The following is a 19,634-nucleotide window of genomic DNA, read 5'->3' as shown; positions in this document are numbered from 1 at the left end:
TTAGATACATCAATCGTAGAATCTTCAAACTAAAAGTGCCATCTATCATGTTTTGGCCCTTATAGAATTTTTTCCTAAGAACAACTCTTTTTACTTTAATAAATCTCAATATCAATGGATGGATATGGAAGATCTTAAAGTTTGGATCTATATGGAATGAAAAATGGCACTTAGAGATTTTTATCTACTTACCATACTTGTCTTCCATACAGATATTGAAATCAATAGTGTTAATTCATGCCCAATTCAAGAAGATATGATAATATTTGTTTCTAACTTAAGTAGTAATTGACACATAACAACTCTTTGAATCTACATCCTATCAAAAAACATAACATTAGAGATGGTGTCACGGACATACATATAATTACCTATATGAATAGATAAAAGTATGTAAAAGTAGGTTAATTGTGTAATATCTTCTAGAGAAGCTTCTTAGAAGCTTCATAGACGCTGCTTTGACTTTATAGGAGTCTATAGTTGACTTTTAGGTTAGAAACTTGGTCAACAAGTTAGCCATGTGCCACGCATGTTGGAAGCTTAAAGAACAAGCTAACTACGTGGTCCATCCATAGAAAACTTGCCTTGCAAGCAAAGGCATGTGGCCTAGAAAGTCAACATATATTGGAGGTCTTATAGAACATCGCCACGTGGCTTCTAGTTAGATAGTATATATAGAGGCAAGAGTGAAGCCCTCTTCACTCTTGTCAACTCCTTTCTTGCTTCTAGTCTAGTTTCAAGGGTCTCTAGTTTTCTTGTATTTTGGCAATAGCCATTCCAGTTTCTTTCTTAATATACATATTTCTATTTTGTCCTATTTCTTTTTTGAGAAAAGTCTCACTTACTCTTTAGCTTTCATCGAGTTCTTGTCCTTGACAGATTGACAAGAGTACACTTACAATATCAGAGCTTTGTCTTTTCTTGATTAAGAGTGGATTACCCCTTTTTCTTGATAAGACATAAGCGCATTAGAAGTTGCGGATTACCCTCTTTTAAACTGATATTGTTCTTAGTATTTTTTTTGTTATCAATTCCTCTCTTCTATTTGTTTTGAGCATTATTAGGCATCTTCTCTTTTCTAAGTGCTACTATGGCAGAGCTTGTTGAAATGAAGAGTGCAATGGCACAGATGCAAGAACAATTGAGGGAGTTAATGCTTGCGATGCATCAACTCAATTTACCACCACAAGGAGCAACAAGAATGGTAGGAAGTGAAGATATAGAGATGATTGGGGCTGCTTCAACATCTGCACCAAACCATGTCCCTTCTCCCAGAATGGAACACCCTTCGAGTGTTAGAGAACCGAGAGTTGCCTTGTCCGAGAAGTTTGATGGTACCAGATCCAAGTTTCGAGGATTCATCAATCAGGTCCAACTAGTGATTGAACTTCAACCCCAGAGCTATCCAACTCCAGGGTCACAAGTAAGATTCATTGGTACACTTCTTTCAGGTTCAGCATTGTCATGGTTTTCATCTTTTCTTGAACGACGAGATCCAATATTGGATAATCTGGAGGCTTTTTTGGCGGAGTTTCGATCCATGTTTGGAGAACATGATGCAATTCGTGTTGCAACCAACAAGATCCGTATTTTGCGACAAGGCAATCGATCAGTAACATTATATGCTTCGCAATTTCGACAACTTGCAACTGATATCAAGTGGGATGATGCCGCACTTGTGAGTCAATTTCTCTACGGATTACAATATGAGGTAAAGAAATTGATGCTTAATTTACCTGATCCTCAAACATTGAGTCAAGCAATTGACTTTGCTGTGAAGTGCGACAATCGACTTTTTGAATTTCGATCCGAGAGTCGCACAAGTGGGCCTCAACGTTACTACAATTCAATGGCAACACCGACGTCTCCTCAACACATACCTTCAGAAGTAGAGGATATGCAAATTGATGCGGTACGTTTCAAACCTCTTACTGAGCAAGAAAAGTCTCGTCGTCGACAAGAAGGATTGTGCTTATATTGTGGAGAACCTAAGCACACTGCTCAACATTGTCCAAAGAAGCGACGTAACTACAAAATGAGGAGTACGGCTGTCAAAGAAGACAGTATGTCGGAAAACGAGTACGTCCAGCTACAATAGGGACCGTGCGGCTGGAATCTTGTACAACTTCTAATAAAGGTCCTATCCTCTCCTCAGAACCATCTCCTTGTTTTATAATAGATGTGCGTTTAGGACCTAATAATTACAAAGCCTCTGCCTTGGTAGATTCAGGAGCCTCATCTTGTTTTTTAGATGAAGAATTTGCTAGATGTCATAGAATATCATTAATACAAAAAACTAAACCTGTACACGTAGAAGTCATAGATGGTCGTCCGTTGTCTTCTGGAGATGTAACTCACGAAACACTTCCTGTAGATGTAGTAATAAATGGTCATAGTAGTTGCGTAATTTTTAATATAATTAGATCTCCCTCTAATCAAGTAATTTTAGGCTTATCATGGTTAGAAAAGTATAATCCTCGAATAGATTGGATTTCTCGTAAACTTGATTTTCCTCAGAGCATTAGTAACAGTTCTATTAACCAAGTAAAAAACCATGAGTCTAGTATAGTAAAACTCGCACCTATAGGTGCAAAAGCATTTATACACGCAGCAAAAGAAGGATCAACTTTTGCTATTTATGCTGCACCTATTTCTGAAAGCGTAAAGACTTCAAGTGGCATTCCAAGTCAATATCAGGATTATCAAGACGTTTTTGAGAAAAAGAATGCAGATATTCTTCCTGAGCATCGCCCATACGATTGTTCAATCGATCTCAAGGAAGGAACTCAGCCACCATTTGGACCAATTTACAGTTTATCGCAAGATGAGTTGGCTGAACTCAAGACATATATTGACGAAAATTTAGCGAAGAATTTCATACGCCATTCAAAATCTCCAGCAGGAGCTCCAATTCTATTCGTAAAGAAAAAAGATGGATCTTTACGAATGTGTGTTGACTATCGAGGACTCAACAAGATCACAATCAAGAACATGTATCCATTACCTTTGATATCAGGACTCCTTGACCAGTTAAATCAAGCTAAGATCTATACAAAAATAGATCTAAGAGGAGCATATAATCTAGTACGGATCAAAGAAGGAGATGAATGGAAGACTGCGTTTCGAACCAGGTACGGGCATTTTGAATATAATGTCATGCCTTTTGGACTCACAAATGCACCAGCTGCTTTTCAACATCTCATGAATGATGTATTTCGTGAATTCTTAGACAATTTTGTCGTCTGCTACCTAGACGATATCCTGATTTATTCTAAGAATGTTGAAGAACATGAAATACATGTTCGTCAAGTATTACAAAAACTCAGAGATGCAGGATTGTACGCCAAGATGGAAAAGTGTGTATTTCACACTACTCAAGTTGACTTTTTAGGATACATCATTTCAAATGATGGTCTTATGATGGATTCTAAGAAAGTCCAAACAATCATGGATTGGAAGATTCCAAAGACTGTAAGAGATGTCCAATGTTTCTTGGGATTTGCCAATTACTATCGGATCTTCATCAAAGACTTCTCACGAGTTGCAGCTCCACTTACACGCTTGACTAGTAAAGATAAATTCCAATGGAATCAAGAAGCGAAAGCAGCATTTGAAGCCTTGAAGACATCGTTTGTCTCTGCACCAGTCTTATATCGTGTTGACTTTTTCAAGGCATTTTTTATGGAAACAAACGCATCGGATTTTGCCTTGGGTGCAGTTTTATCACAAATGGGAACAGATGACAAACTTCATCCGATAGCTTTTCATTCAAGAAAATTCTCAGCAGCCGAGATCAATTATGAGATCCACGATAAAGAACTTCTTGCAATCGTGGATTCTTTTCAAGAATGGCGTCATTATCTAGAAGGTGCTTCTAGTCCAGTCATTGTGTATACAGATCACAAGAACCTCGAGTATTTCATGTCAGCACGCGTGTTGAATCGTCGTCAAGCTCGTTGGAGTATGTCTTTGTCAAGATTCGACTTCATTATCACTTATCGGCCAGGAAAACAACAAGGTTTGTCCGATGCCCTGTCTAGACGTTCTTATTTTGCACCAAAAGAAGGAGATGCAGCTTTTGAGCAACAAAGAACGGTCCTCTTGAAACCGGAGAAATTTCATCTCCGAGCAGTGAAATCAACATTGACTGTTGATTCAACTTTTCTCAAGCAAATCCAGTCCAGTATGTCCTCAGACCCTCTTGTTCATGATATCGAGAATAATTCTTCTAAGTCTCATGATTCTTCTAAGTTCGAGTTCAAGAATAATCTATTATATTTTGAAGGACGCCTATATGTTCCAGAAGGAAAAGCACGTTTGCGTGTTCTTCAAGCACGTCATGACTTTCCAGCAGCAGGACACTTTGGATATAATAAGACTTTGGAACTCATATCAAGAGATTTTTGGTGGCCACAAATGTGGAAGTCAGTCAAAGACTTTGTACAATCATGTGATATTTGTTCAAGATCAAAAATTCCTTGACATCGACCTTACGGACTTCTTCAGCCATTACCTATACCAGAACAACCATGGTCTTCTGTTTCTATGGATTTCATCACAGATCTTCCAAACTCAAGATCTTATGATTCTATATTTGTGATAGTAGATCGTTTCACCAAGATGGCACATTTTATGCCATGTACAAAATCTATCACAGGTGAAGAAACAGCTAAGCTTTTCATTGATAATATCTATCGCTATCATGGATTGCCTAAAGATATCATATCGGATAGGGGAACTCAATTTGTGTCGAGATTTTGGGGGACTCTTTTCAAGATTTTAAAAGTGGACATAAAGCTATCTTCAGCTTTCCATCCTCAAACTGATGGACAAACAGAGCGCGTAAACCAAGTCTTGGAACAGTATTTAAGGTGTACCATCAACTACCAACAAGATGATTGGACAAACCTTCTGCCATTGGCAGAGTTTGCTTATAATAATACGGTACATTCCTCCACGCAACAAACACCTTTCTTTGCCAATTATGGCTATCATCCACGACTTGATACTTTTGATTTTTCAAAAGTTGATAATCCTGCAGCAGAAGATATGGCAAATCGGTTGTCAGAGTTACATGCAATAATGAAGGCGCAGTTGAAGAAAGCTCAAGAACGACAAAAGATAAATGCAGATGTATATCGTAAAGAGCAACCACAACTCAACGTGGGTGATAAGGTATGGCTACTTCGTCGCAATATCAAGACCACTCGACCTTGTGACAAATTGGACTATCGTAGGCTTGGCCCCTTTTCTGTTTCTGAACAGATCAACCCAGTTGCATATCGGTTACATCTACCGGAGTCAATGAAGATCCATCCTGTATTCCACGTGTCTCTTCTTGAACCATATAAGACAGTGGATATACAAGGAAGAAGACAAATGCCACCGTCTCCTATAGAAGTAGATAATAATGAAGAATTTGAGGTGGAAGAGATATTAGACTCAAGGCGGCGCCGAAATAAGCTGGAATATCTTGTTCATTGGTGCGGATATGATATTAGTGAGCGCACATGGGAGCCATCCAGGAATCTAGCAAATGCATCAGCTAAAGTCAAAGTTTTTCATCAACGACATCCATCAAAACCAAGATGAAAACCTCTCTTATAAAAGAGACAAGATTGAGGAAGTTATGAAGGCCTCAACAGTGATCAAATAACAGGGTGGTCTTCTCGCCCTGGAATGGGACACTATCGATGGCTAAGAGGACCCATCAACTATCTTCGAAGAGAACAAAGATCAGAGTATGTAGCAAATACAATTCGCCGCATATTAGATTTTCTCAATATATAATCACCGCTCCTCATGGAACTCGTCCCTAGAAGGGGGGGTAATGTCACGGACATACATATAATTACCTATATGAATAGATAAAAGTATGTAAAAGTAGGTTAATTGTGTAATATCTTCTAGAGAAGCTTCTTAGAAGCTTCATAGACGCTGCTTTGACTTTATAGGAGTCTATAGTTGACTTTTAGGTTAGAAACTTGGTCAACAAGTTAGCCATGTGCCACGCATGTTGGAAGCTTAAAGAACAAGCTAACTACGTGGTCCATCCATAGAAAACTTGCCTTGCAAGCAAAGGCATGTGGCCTAGAAAGTCAACATATATTGGAGGTCTTATAGAACATCGCCACGTGGCTTCTAGTTAGATAGTATATATAGAGGCAAGAGTGAAGCCCTCTTCACTCTTGTCAACTCCTTTCTTGCTTCTAGTCTAGTTTCAAGGGTCTCTAGTTTTCTTGTATTTTGGCAATAGCCATTCCAGTTTCTTTCTTAATATACATATTTCTATTTTGTCCTATTTCTTTTTGAGAAAAGTCTCACTTACTCTTTAGCTTTCATCGAGTTCTTGTCCTTGACAGATGGAGAGGCACTAGCAATGTCCACTCATACATTGAATCGAGAAATGACTATGAGTACATTAGTTAAATTCCATAATATTTTATTGATTCCAAACTACTACAATAAAGTCAATCTATTGAGTTTAACTAGATTATTTCTTTGCCTTCCATCTTTAGAGACCTCAGTTTTTACTTTTGTTTCTCCATTAACACTTTGTGTCAACATAATATTTTGATCTTTTCTAAAACATATCTTGGCATGTATTCTTATGAAAAAAGATGGATCTAAGATGCTATTATCGACAATTGCAATGTAAGTCAATTGTTCAACTCAATTCCAACTCTTAAAGGTTTTTCTTCTCAATGAGATATCAAACTAGTTACTAGACAAGGACTAAAATAATTACTTGCTCTTCAAGACTTTTAACTTCACTATCAATAAAATATTAAAAATAGATCAGCAATACATTCTTATGCTACTTATTCTATAATTCTTTATTAATCACAATATGATCTAGAATAATGGACTAAATTTTTTTGCTCTTAGGCTAATCACATACTATGAGATATTTTCTTTCTTGTAAGAGATGATTGATCCAAATACAGCTTCTTTACTTGGTCTACCTTCATGTATAAATGATAAATAAGCATAATTTTATGGAATATTTGAAGGCTCTTGAGTCTACAAATGAGTCTAATCAAGTGCGAATGTCATACTAAAATTATTTATAGTATGTAAAAATTAATTAATACATATAATATATTTTTAGTCTTGATGTATATTAGAATGGTTTATAGATTAATTTAAAGAGAGTGAATATAAGAAACTTTATTTTGAGTTTTATCTATTTTGATTATGACATTAAAAAAATTATAGGACCTAAATGTTTAGTATAAAATCTTGAGAGGAGATTATAGCCTGAAGATGAAAATCTTAACTAGTAGGAGGCTTACTGGAAGGGATGATAGGAAGGCATGGTGAGATGAAGGCAAGGAATAGGAATCTTCAACTCTATTGGTTGAAAGCCATGCCCAATGGACTTCAAGGAGGCTGACCAAGGCCTTATTAGAGATTAGGATTTCTCTTCTGAGATCATTTGAGTTTTGGAGGCTAAAGTCAATAAGTTTAGATTTTTGAATATGGATTGAGTGCAAATTTTGTGTGATTTGGAGTTTTTATGAAGGAGTTATTGGTGCTCAAAGTTAAGGTGTCAATTTCATACCTACTGTCACTCTTTGGAACATAACATATGTTTACAAAGAACAACAAAGAATCAGAGATTAGGATTGGAGAGAATATTTTTTCAAATGCATTTTTTATATACTATTTGATGAATTTGGAGTTCGGATGAAGAAGTAACAGAGAGTTGAAGTCAATGTATTCAAACCAAAGGTACTAAGTAAGTGATTTTATTCACAGTAATGGTTGGAGCCATATCTTAAGTTTTTGGACGAATTTTTTGCTTAAACCTTTTAAAGAAGGTAGATTATTGTGTTAAAAAACTATATATATATAAATTTTGTGGCATTTGAGTGCTTAGTTTGTGAGATATGAAGAAATTGCATGCATGTGTATAAAAACTAGGATTTGAAGCTACAATTAAGATTTTGGTGATATCTTAAGATCCACAATAAACTTATAGTTGAAATTTGTTGTCGTAGTTTTTAGAAGTATATCAGTACTTCATGTAAAATTTGAGTATGTTTGAACGGTCTGATTGGAAGATATGAGTTGTTGAAGTTTAGGAGTAATACTCCACAAGGATCTATAAGGATTTAGAATTTTTTTTATCATATTTTGGATGTTTTTGGAAACTTAAGACTTATATATTTGATATAATTGCTCTTAAAAGTGTTTCATATATATACAAATTTGGTCTTCTTTATCTCAAGATTTGATTAAAAAATTAGTGGGAGCCAGCAGTCCAATACTTTTTTGAGGCAAACTCTCTCTACCTTAACACCGGAGATTATCCATGCATCTAAAGAACATCCAATCTTGTACAAATGTGATTTTTTTTAAGAGCACAAACTCTCACCTCAATTAAATTGCTAATGTGTCGAGCTTTGGCATGCAAAGCGAGTAGATCTTTTAGAATGTTGCAATCTTTAATATAACTAGCAACTATCATTATCAAGAAACAACAATTCTTTTAAAATTTACCATAAAACATATCATAATAGAATTTAGTATTTTGGTAGCTAAAAGAGCCTAGTGGATTATTTTTATGATTAATAATGCAAATATGAGCCTCCATAATATTTACACCCCTAATAGGAGCCAAAATCAAATATTTTTTTGGAATCCAATTAATCAAAATCTATCTACTATTCATTTATGGATCATAAGTGCAGATTTTAACATAATAGAATTAAACAAAAATAGTAGCAAAAATCTCTCTAAAAAACCATCATAAGATAAATAAGTCACATAGAATAATCTCATACTACAATTTAGCTTTGTTGAAGCATAACATTATGATGACTACAAGCATTGGAATTCTCTGTCATACAATTGGTCCAACTAGTAGGCCAATGGCTATCATAGCTTGGCCATATTAGATAGGTTTTATATTAGCAATTGAAAAAAGAACAAAAAAGGCCAAGTGAACATTCTTAATGGCTTTAGCACCTTGTTCAACTAACTACCAATTTAACTTGTGATTTGAAGGTAATCCCAAAACAACAAAGTTAATTGTCAGTTTTGATTTGGCACAACTTTTTTAGAAGACTTAGATTTACTAGAACAACTTAAGTTCTAGTAGGATCTCACTATGAAACTACAACTAAGATAGGAGAGGTAGGTAATCTAGACAACAATAATGTTAGATTTATTAAAATTACTTTACAAACAAAAAAAAAATCTAAAAGACTCATAACAAAAAGAAATAAATTACTTTGCTATAAGCATCTTTGGCTACAATAGAAAGATTATTTTAATATCATTTTAAATATTCCATGTTTTAGGCCACATATAACAATGTGATGCAAGAATTAATTAAAAAAAAAAATCTATAATAGAAAATGGATGGCTTTAAGGGCCTTGTTCTGATAGGTTTATATCAATGGTATAATAAAAAATATTTTTTTTGGGTAAACAAGATGTGACCTTTGCACCTCCAATCTAAAGCTTTTGAGATGACAATTAGAAGAAATAATGTATTAATTTAGAAATCAAAAAATATACAACACATTATTACAATGATTTGTTTTGCATCTAAGGTACTCTTCTTGGATGCAAAAAAGCCAAGGTGGCATGCTAGAATAAGATTATATGCAAGATGGCCCTTGATATAAACTCCATATTAATAACACCACTCACTTGAAAAGAAGTGTTTGTAGCCGTCAAGGCTTTACCTTATAACTATGCCTTGAAAAAAGACAAGTTTCTAACTAATTTTTTTGTTAAATTTTAGGACCATATTGACAATAATTTGATGTAGGTCTTTTGAAAAGCCTTCTCTTTTGGTACTCTCTATGAATATTTCAACATCAACTTCCTTTGATTCATTTTCAAAGGAGACTGCAAGACTAATTTCAAGAATTGATGGTCTATTGCCATGTTAGGAAATGTCTACAAGTTACAGCAAAGACTATGGCACAATGTATCCAATCCATGCTTAACATGCTCATTAGGCCTAATCATCTAATTTTACAAAAGTTTGTAGTATTATTGATAATATATTTTTTATATTTGAAACCATCGATTAAATAGTAAAATTCTACCAATTCATATCATATTTTTGCTTGATTTTAAAGAAGCATATGACCATGTAGAGTTGAGATTCTTAAAATAAATAATAAAGGCCATGAAATTTAATAGCTAATAAATAGAGTGGATTCAAATACTTTATATGGATTCATGGTGTTTAGTTTGACTTCACGAACTTATTAGTGATTCTTTTAACTTCATCTGCTTTATAAGGTAAGGTTATCTATATGCATCTTTTTTTATTTATTTATTATTAATTACCTTAGATATCTTCTAAAAAGTGATAAGAAAATCAAAAGTATCTTCTTATTGGATTTATAATATAATGTGATTGATAAAAAATATGTTGATAATACAAATCTTTATTTGGAAGACATTGAAGAAAACTTAGACCAAATTAAGATGGTTTTAACAAAGTTCTCTCTGGTTACAATCTTCCAAATTAATTAGAATAAATTCCATGCAATCTGGATTTTTTAAATGCAATATATTTTTATATAAGGTGTTATTAAACACCTCTGTTGGCTTTTCTCTTGAGAAATAACAAAGTACTTAGAATTTATGGTGGACTTTTGAATTATGGCTAAAGCTTGCTTCAAAGTAATAATAAAGGCACTTAAGCAACAACTACCATATTATAGCACCATCAAATTGAGTTTAGATAAGTGAAGCCAAATTGACCAATTCTTTCAACTTTGAGGCCTTTTCAAAGAAGCCCTCTTTAAAAAGACATATACCAACATATATCAATCAACCTCAGATCCTTCAATTAATATTACATGCTTTCATTTACATCACATGTATATTATGATCTGGGAAGAGGAAAGAGAAGAAAGAAGAAAAAAGAAAGAGAGTGAGAAGAACAAAAGAAGGAGAGGGAATAGGGAATTTGAGAAAAACTTTGCACTGCATCCCTTAACTTCAAACAATTGTACTCATGAGCAATTTTTTTTCTTAGCCTCATTTGCACCATCACATCTGACCTGAGTAAATAGCAATGGAAGGTGGTGCCAATATTATAAAAGACAACCTTTTTTAACTATTCTACTAAGTTGGAATAAAAATTGGCCTTTTTTGTAAAACTAAATAGTTACATTTAATACTATAAATACAAACAACTAAGTCTTTAATACAAGGAATCTAAATCTTCTATCAAATTGATGTAGAATTTGAAAAAATCTATAAAAATTTAGATATTTTTGGAATAGATTAATTCCAAAGATTTATCTATAAGAAGCTAGTATATTCCTATGGACTTATTTAATGCCTAAAATTTCTATAATCAAGGTATCATTGTCTCTTGAACACTATTTGTACTCTTGCAAAGATACCAAATTAATATAGAATTGATTTATCTTGATTTAATTAGTACTAAGCCACTCAATTATTTTTTCATAGAAAGAATTTTTTATAAGTTTTCTATTAGGCCTCCAAGTGAATAAAATCACATATAGATAAAATGAGTTTATTTTACTTCTAAAAACTTGTCATAAAATTAAATATAAATTATTGAGATTTTTATTATTTATTCATTTATTAATTTTTTCAACTTCTTTAGTTTTGTATTTCTATACATTTTACTATTCATGCAATTATGATGGTTGTGCACTATATGATTTTATATGAAATTATAAATTCCAATTGAACTTTTAAAAGTTTTTTCATCACATATATTTCTTGGTTCATGTATTTATTTCTAATAATAAAAAAATTATAATTATAAACTAACTAAAATTTATTTTTTGACTTGATACAAATGAATAAATTTTTAATATGTTGCACATCTATAAAATTGACAATTTTATCAATAACACCTAGTCTCACTTATTTTATACAAATGAATTCTATTGATAAAGTTGAAAATATTATAATATGATCTCTATTATTAATATGGCAATAGAACTCAAATATATATATAAAGTGTTGCTAATACAGCAATATTTTTTGTTATTGCTACTATAATTAATTTTTATTATTTTTTTTAATTTTTCATATTAAATTAATTTTAATATAATTTCATACAAAGAAAAAAAATTAAATATATTAATAATTTATTTGATATGATAAGTAAATAAAGAATTCTAGTAATAATAGCCTAAATTGAGATGACATTAGTAATATATATATATATATATATATATATATATATATAGAATTATTTACACTACAACTCCAATTGATATTGGTACTTCTTATATGACTTTGTTGTAAACAATTAGTAAATAATATATATATTTTGTAAATATTTTTCTTCCTTTGCTTTAATAATGCGTGGTGTTTGAAAGGAAGACAATGAATATTTTATAAAAACATATTTCACAAGTTATTTTTTCAAAAAACAAAATATTTGTCTCAAAAAATATTTATTTCATGTTTTATTTCATTTTAAAAAATTTTGGCTGCCAAAAATATAAAAAACTTATTTTTTAATCTATTCTATTTTTGGATCAATATTGAGGTTAAATATTGGATTTTCAAACACATCCTAACTGCACAAGCATACTTTTAGTCAATTTAAGTTGTATAGAGGGAAGTACCAATATCAATTGGAGATATAATATTAACAATTTTTTTTCTCTCTTTTATATATATATATATATATATATCTATTTATAGTGTATATGAATAGATTGAATATATGAGCAACACAATGATCAAATTTATAATTTTAATACATGTCATAAAGAAATTGGGTAAAACAATAGAAGATCCAATTACATGGAAATGTTGAAATCTGTAATCCGTATTTGCTGTGTGATACTATACCAGCAAAACTTTATTGCAACAAGTTGCTATAAAGCTAAAATTATCATGCTCATATCTGCATCTATTCTTGTTTGATGTTTAAAATAGAGTTTCAACTAATAGAATCAGTAAACTGTAAATGGTGGGATCTTATTTGACATAAAAAATTTAGTTTCAAATAACATGATTAATCAGCAAAAAAACAAATTTGATTCTAATAATTTTGCTTAAACAAACTCAATAAACTTGTTTATTTTGTTTGATAGTGAAAATGGATCTTCCAACAATTATTTTAGCAAAACATGTGTATATAAACAAACAAATAAATGAAAGGCTAGAACATCTAATTTGTTAAGATGTCAAATTCAATTTGTAAGTAGAAATATTTTTTGTAATAACAACTCCAACTTTTAATGAACCAATATTTTTCAATAAATATGATAGTTATGAAAAGTATGTATAGATGATTGTATATTGGATTCTTCAATATTGAAAGTATTTGACATCAAATTTAATAAAAAATAAATAAATAATAAAATTTCATAATAAAGATAAGATTCCAATGATATCTATTAGATACAAATTCCAAGAAAACAACACTTAACAAATTAGATGTTCTAGCCTTTCATTTAATAACCATAAGGTGTTCTAGCCTTTCATTTATCATATAACAAATAGCAACGATAATATTCTTAGTAGACATAGTTTTAAGAAAATCCAATTACATTATGGAACTTAAATTTTATTCAAAAAAACCATATTTTTATCATTTTGAGGCAGTGCTATTTTCAATTATAGGAATATAAAAGAAAAAGAAAAAAATACATATAAAATAGTCAAGATTTTTTTTTATTATTTTAAAATTTATCTTTATTTTATTTTATTTTATTTTATTTTTATTATTATATTCACCTATATTGATATTTTATTTTGGATTTTTTCTCTTATCAATTTATTTATTCTTTCAAATGCTCATCCAACTTCATCAATTGTATAGACACATACATAAAAAAAATATATATATATATTGAAGATATTGTTAATACAACACCTTATAGTTATTAAATTGATACATTCCATTAAAATCGTGTTAAAATTTTGCCCATTAGACCATTCAATGAAGCTACTTTTAAACTAAAAAAAAACTTATTAAGCTTTATGCATGAACATTTATTGCAAAATTTCTTATTAAAATTTATTTAAAATATTAATGGATTATTTATGCTCAAAATTACACATTTTATAGAAGTTGCATTTTTGAAAGAAGAGAAGATATTGGAGGGCATTGGAATATGTATTAAAAAGAATAAATCAATAAATTAGGTGCAAGAAAGTCAACAATGTTGCCAATAGTCAATAGACATCTTGATGGAGGCCTTTATATAAGTATAAATATTTCTTTCAAGGCAAATTATTCAAAAGTATAATCTTTTGTTCACTTTTAAAGTTATTCTATTATCAAATGCTATTCTATTGGTAATAAGAGGTTGTTATTGAAGTGCAACTAAGAAAGTATTAATGTATATAAAAATTATACTATAGAATACTAAGCTTATATGAAGCTTTGTAGATATCCTTTTGTAGTGTATGTAAAGAAATTCAAACCAACATGCATTTAAAAATTAATTATTCAACGTCTCTTCTATAACCATGTACTGTCTATTGATATATTTAACTATAGTATTGCTAGAAAACTTTTGAATGAATTACGACAAATAATCTACTAACTCTTTATGATAAGATCTATGCTTGCAGTAGTTATAATCACTCTTTATCAATTCAATCTTAATATCTTTACTACTAATATCAACATCTATAATCTATCATTGATTAGATGTGACTTGCTTCAAAGACATTCATTTATTGTAACATTATTAGAAAAAATCAGTAAAGATAATTTTCAATTTTTTTTTTTTTTTTTTTTTTTTTTATAATTTTAAAACCAACGCCATTACTTGTTTCTTTTATATCTATTTACTAGGAATTAAATTGAAGTGCAATTAATCATATGTCTTTTTTTTATTGCATATATAAAATTAATAAGTTTTAATAAGTAGAAGTGATTAAAAGTAAATAAATTTAATAATATCTAAAAGAAAAGCTTCTTAGAAGCTATATAGATGTAAATTTGATTCTATATATGTCTGTAGGTGATTGATAGATTGAAAACTTGGCCAAAAAATTATCCATTTGTAGTAAAAGTTTGCTGTAAGGTACATATGTGAACTTTTCTTCTAAATTAGACATGTATTGGAGGTCCTTTAGAATATTGCCATTTAATTCCTAATAAAATAGTACAAAAAATATAATAAATAAATAAATAAATAAATAAATAAATATATACATATATTTTTAAAATAATATTTATTTATTTATTTCAATGATTTATTCTTCAAAAAGAATAGATTATTCTTTCTTATGAATTTTTTTATTTGATATTAGAAATTAAAAATTATCTTCTTTTAATTTGATATTTGAATATATTTAAATTATTTAATATAGAAATAGAAATAATTTTTATGGATGCTATATTTATTAGAAGTAAAAATAGACTTTCAACTATTATAGATCTTTATAAGCTTATCAAGACTTTCAAGGTAGAAATTTTATACTTAATTAATGACAATCATAGATATATTATTTTATATAGTTTGTATTATTATATTGAGAAGAAGTCAATAATGAAGTCTAATGCCTATATTTAAAAAATATATAGTTGAAAGAAGAAAATAGATTGTGAGCTCTCAATTATACTATAAAATTTAAATTTTTGTTATTTTCCTATATTATGATAATTGAGCATGTTAAATTAGGATTTATATAAGTAGAATTTAATTTTATAGAATTTTTAGGATTACAATCCTTGATGATATAAATTATAGCCTAATTTCTTGAATTAGATTAATTAGGAATAAAGTGATAAAAGTTATAAAATTAGAATAGCAACATAGTTAGTTTAATAATTTAGAGGTTGTTAGTCATTATTATGAAGATTGAATAAAAGCCTATGAGTGCACCTATAATCATTCACATGATTTAGGAGTTGGAATTATAATTCTCTAAAAGATTTAGTGAAGTTAGGAATGATAATTTTGAGTTTTCTTCCAAATTCGACAAATTCAAGTGGCATGTTGGTTCTTCTAATTAATAGGAGTCTTTTTAATGCAATGGTGGCACCGGATTTTCTTTGTAGAGTGAAGAAAAAAAGATCAGCACCCTTTCTTTCAAAATACAAGTGAAGCAATGAAATTCTCATTTTGAAGAATTTTACAAAAAAATTATCAAGATCCTTGTAAGTAAAAACCTCCATGAAAATTGTAATTGAGCATGGATTGAGGCATGTGAGTAGTTGATCTTAGTTTAAAAAAGTGTTTTGAAGACAATGGTGAAGTTAGATTTACCAAAAAATGATTTTTTGACCACTTAGAAGAGCCATCAGCCTTGATAATGAGATTGACTCTTGGATGAATAAAGGCCGTAGATTTAGATTAAGGATCTTAAAAATCAAGTATGGAGATGTAGCCACCCTTCTACAAGCCTCCACTCAATTGTATAAGAAAATCTTGGTTTTCCAAGCCCTCTCTCTCTCTTCTTTTGGATGAAAGGTGAAGCCATGCCAAAATGTGGCCAGAATCCTAATCTTAATTTTATTTAGATTTTAAATCTCATTGTGAACCTTGTGATTGTGTGTTTATGGATTTTGAATTGTGAAGGATAGTCATTAAGTTTTAAAATATGCTTCATTGAGGTAGATAGCTCCTCAGCCTTTCAAATATCCTAAGGGTTTTAAAATTTGTAAAGTTTAGGATTTGGGCTACAATTTGTATAAAAAATTAGAAAATTTAGAGTTAGGATAAAAAAGTTATAGCTATTTGAAATTAAGGTATTAATTTAAGATATATTATTACTCTTTTGAAGATACAAGGAATTATACGGCAGCTTTTGAAGATTGGAAGATGCAGCTAGAATGGCAATTCTAAGGTCTACATCATTTATGAAAAAATTGTTGCTTTTGGACTTTATATGAAGGAATTTTAGGGAGTTGAAGGTGGAACTTTCAAATCAAAGGAAGTAAGTGAGCGATTTTATTTATAATAATCATTGGAGCCTTAACTTGAGTTTATGGACGAATTTTTAGTTCAAATATTTTGGAAAATATAACATTTTATGATAAAATGCTATTCATACAAATTTTGTAGCATTTGAGCTTATATTTTGTGAGATATGAAAAATATAATGCACAGGTATATAAAGACAAGGATTTGAAGTGAGTGTTAGGATTTTCAAGATATCTCAAGATCTGCAATAAATTTGTAAATTAAATTTATTGTAGAAGTTAATAAAAATATATCAGTATGTCATGTAAAATTTGAGTTTGTTTGGATGGTTGGATTAGGAAATATGAGGTATTGAAGTTTGGAAAAATTTCTATATAAGGATATACAAGGTTTTAGAAGATTTTATCATATTTTGGATGTTGTTGGTTACTTGAGGCTTGTGTATTTAGTGTAATTGCTCAAAAAAGAAAAATTATATATAAACTTAGGGCTTCTCTTATTTTGAAGTTTGATTGAATAATTAGTAATAACCAAAAGCTCAACATTTTCTTGAGGCTAATTCTTTCTATTCCGACAATGTTAAGTGACACTTATGCCTCGAAGAAGAAGTTCAAAGTAACAAAGCTTAAATATGATATTATCTTTGGTATACCATGGCTAAAAGTATGAAATAATCAGCTTGATTGGCTAGTAAGGACAATCTCTTTTAAGGATGGAGGATGACCGGTGATTCTTTGTGCCCTTTTATCAAGTCGAATAGCAAAATAATCTGTGGATAAAAGCCTACTCATAGGAATGACCTTTATGAAGAAACAAATATGACATAAGTAGTCAATATATGTGGTAATTTTGAATCTTGCCTCAGTGGAAGAAAAGATAGCCAAAAGAACTAGAAAGGATAGAACAATTCATATGTGAATATCAGGATGTCTTTCTAATTGATTTACTTAGTAGCATGCCACTTGATCGAGGTGCCTTCTTCCAAATGGAACTAGTGCCATATGGCCCAATTTATTGCCTAGCACCAAATGAACTTGAAGAGTTGTAAAAGACATTAAATAAACTCTTGAAGAAAGGCCTCATTTAAAAAAATAGGTTGCCATAGAAAGTACTTGTACTTTTTGCACCCAAAAAAGATGGTAGAGTTTGACTTTGCATTGATTATCAGGGCCTCAATAAGCAGACTGTCAAGAATGCATACATGCTTTTACATGTGAATAATTTTCTTGACCAATTTCAAAGTGTAACTATTTTTAGTAAATTGGACCTTCAAAGTGGATATTGGTAGACCTCTTTTATCAATGAGGATATAAAAAAGACTACATTTTGTATGTGCTATGGATATTTTGATTGGCTTGTATTACCTTTTGGCTTCATCAATGCTCCAACCTCTTTTATGAGTCACATGAACAGATTATTTTGAGACCTTTTGAATAAGTGTGTGATTGTCTTTATTGATGATATCTTGGTCTATAGTAAAATCTTTGAGGAGCATGAGCAACATCTACGGGAAGTTTTGTACTAGCTATGTGACAATTGCTTCTATTACAAGCAATGAAAGTGTGAACTTTGAAAACTTGAGTAAAAATCAGAATAAAAAAAAAAAAACTTTCAAGGAATTGAAGGAGGCACTAATTACTACTCCAATATTATAACCATATGATTGTGACCTTTTATATACACTTGACATTAATGCTTTTAATTTTGCTATTAGTACGGTTTGTTAATAAGACTTTGATAGGGGCCTTCAACTTGTGGCATATGAGTTATGTAAGCTCAAAAAAATAAAGCACAATTATTCTACATGAGATTAAGAATAGCTAATAATTATATATGTAACAAAGGTGTGGCGACATTATTTTTTGGAAAAACCAGTGATTGTTCGAACTGACCACCAACCCTTGCTACATAATTTACATTTAAAAAATATGAAATCACAACATTATTGTTGAAAAGAGCAGTTGTAGTTTTTTGATATTTAACTTGAATACAAAAAAAGGCAATAATCTATTATGCCAAATACCTTATTGTACAGATCCAATTTAAAATCCAAATCAAAGGGCAAGGCAAAAATCACTACTATTAGTAGTATCATTTCAAACTTAATGAGAGTAGTGGAATAGAAGGAAGTTGAGGATTAAGATGCTTATTTCAAGATGATTATTGACTGATTAAAGATAAAAGATGTACAATATCAAGATTATCATTTTAGTGATGGTTTATTTTATTTCAAGAAGTGAATTTATGTATATGACAATGTTATATTTCAATCGCACATACTTCAAGAGAGACACAACATTCCAATGTTTGCACACCTAGGGTACAAGAAGACTTTAGAATGGTTTTCAAGAGCATAGATTTGAGCAAGTTTGGGTTGTGATATTTGAGCTTTTATATATTCTTATAAATCATGCCAATATAATAAAACATACAATATAACATCTCCTAGGCTATTACAGCCAATTTTACTATCTATAGTATGTTGGGAGTAAATGACTATGGATCTTAGTATGAATTTATTGCAAATAATTTATAATCACACTACAATTTCTATCTTTATCGATCGACTCTCTAAATAACTTAACTTGGTTGCAATATGCATTGATATTGAAGTCTCAGTACCAACTTGAGTTTTCTTTGATACTATCTTTCATTACCATGAATTACCTTGTATCATTATTTCAAATCAAGATCCATGTTTCTTAAGGAATTTTTGATAAGCCTTATTCAAGCTACTAGGCATGCATCTTACCATGTCTATAGTCTTTTATCCTAAAA

At 30.4% G+C, this 19,634-nt stretch overlaps 1 long non-coding RNA gene across 1 annotated transcript; it reads left to right on the top strand.

Moving 5' to 3' along the window:
• Positions 1-3,422: 3,422 nt before the first annotated feature.
• LOC149989894 (uncharacterized) lies at positions 3,423-6,301 on the top strand. Its single transcript, XR_016503205.1, has 2 exons — positions 3,423-4,183; positions 4,304-6,301. It is a non-coding gene; the product is annotated as an uncharacterized LOC149989894 (long non-coding RNA).
• The last annotated feature ends 13,333 nt before the right edge of the window (positions 6,302-19,634 follow it).

Source organism: Physcomitrium patens, chromosome 1, assembly GCF_059467195.1.
Source record: "Physcomitrium patens ecotype Gransden chromosome 1, ASM5946719v1, whole genome shotgun sequence".
NCBI classification, from domain to species: domain Eukaryota; kingdom Viridiplantae; phylum Streptophyta; class Bryopsida; order Funariales; family Funariaceae; genus Physcomitrium; species Physcomitrium patens.
The sequence above is the reverse complement of the archived record's forward strand: the minus strand, read 5'-3'. Positions and strand labels throughout refer to the sequence as shown.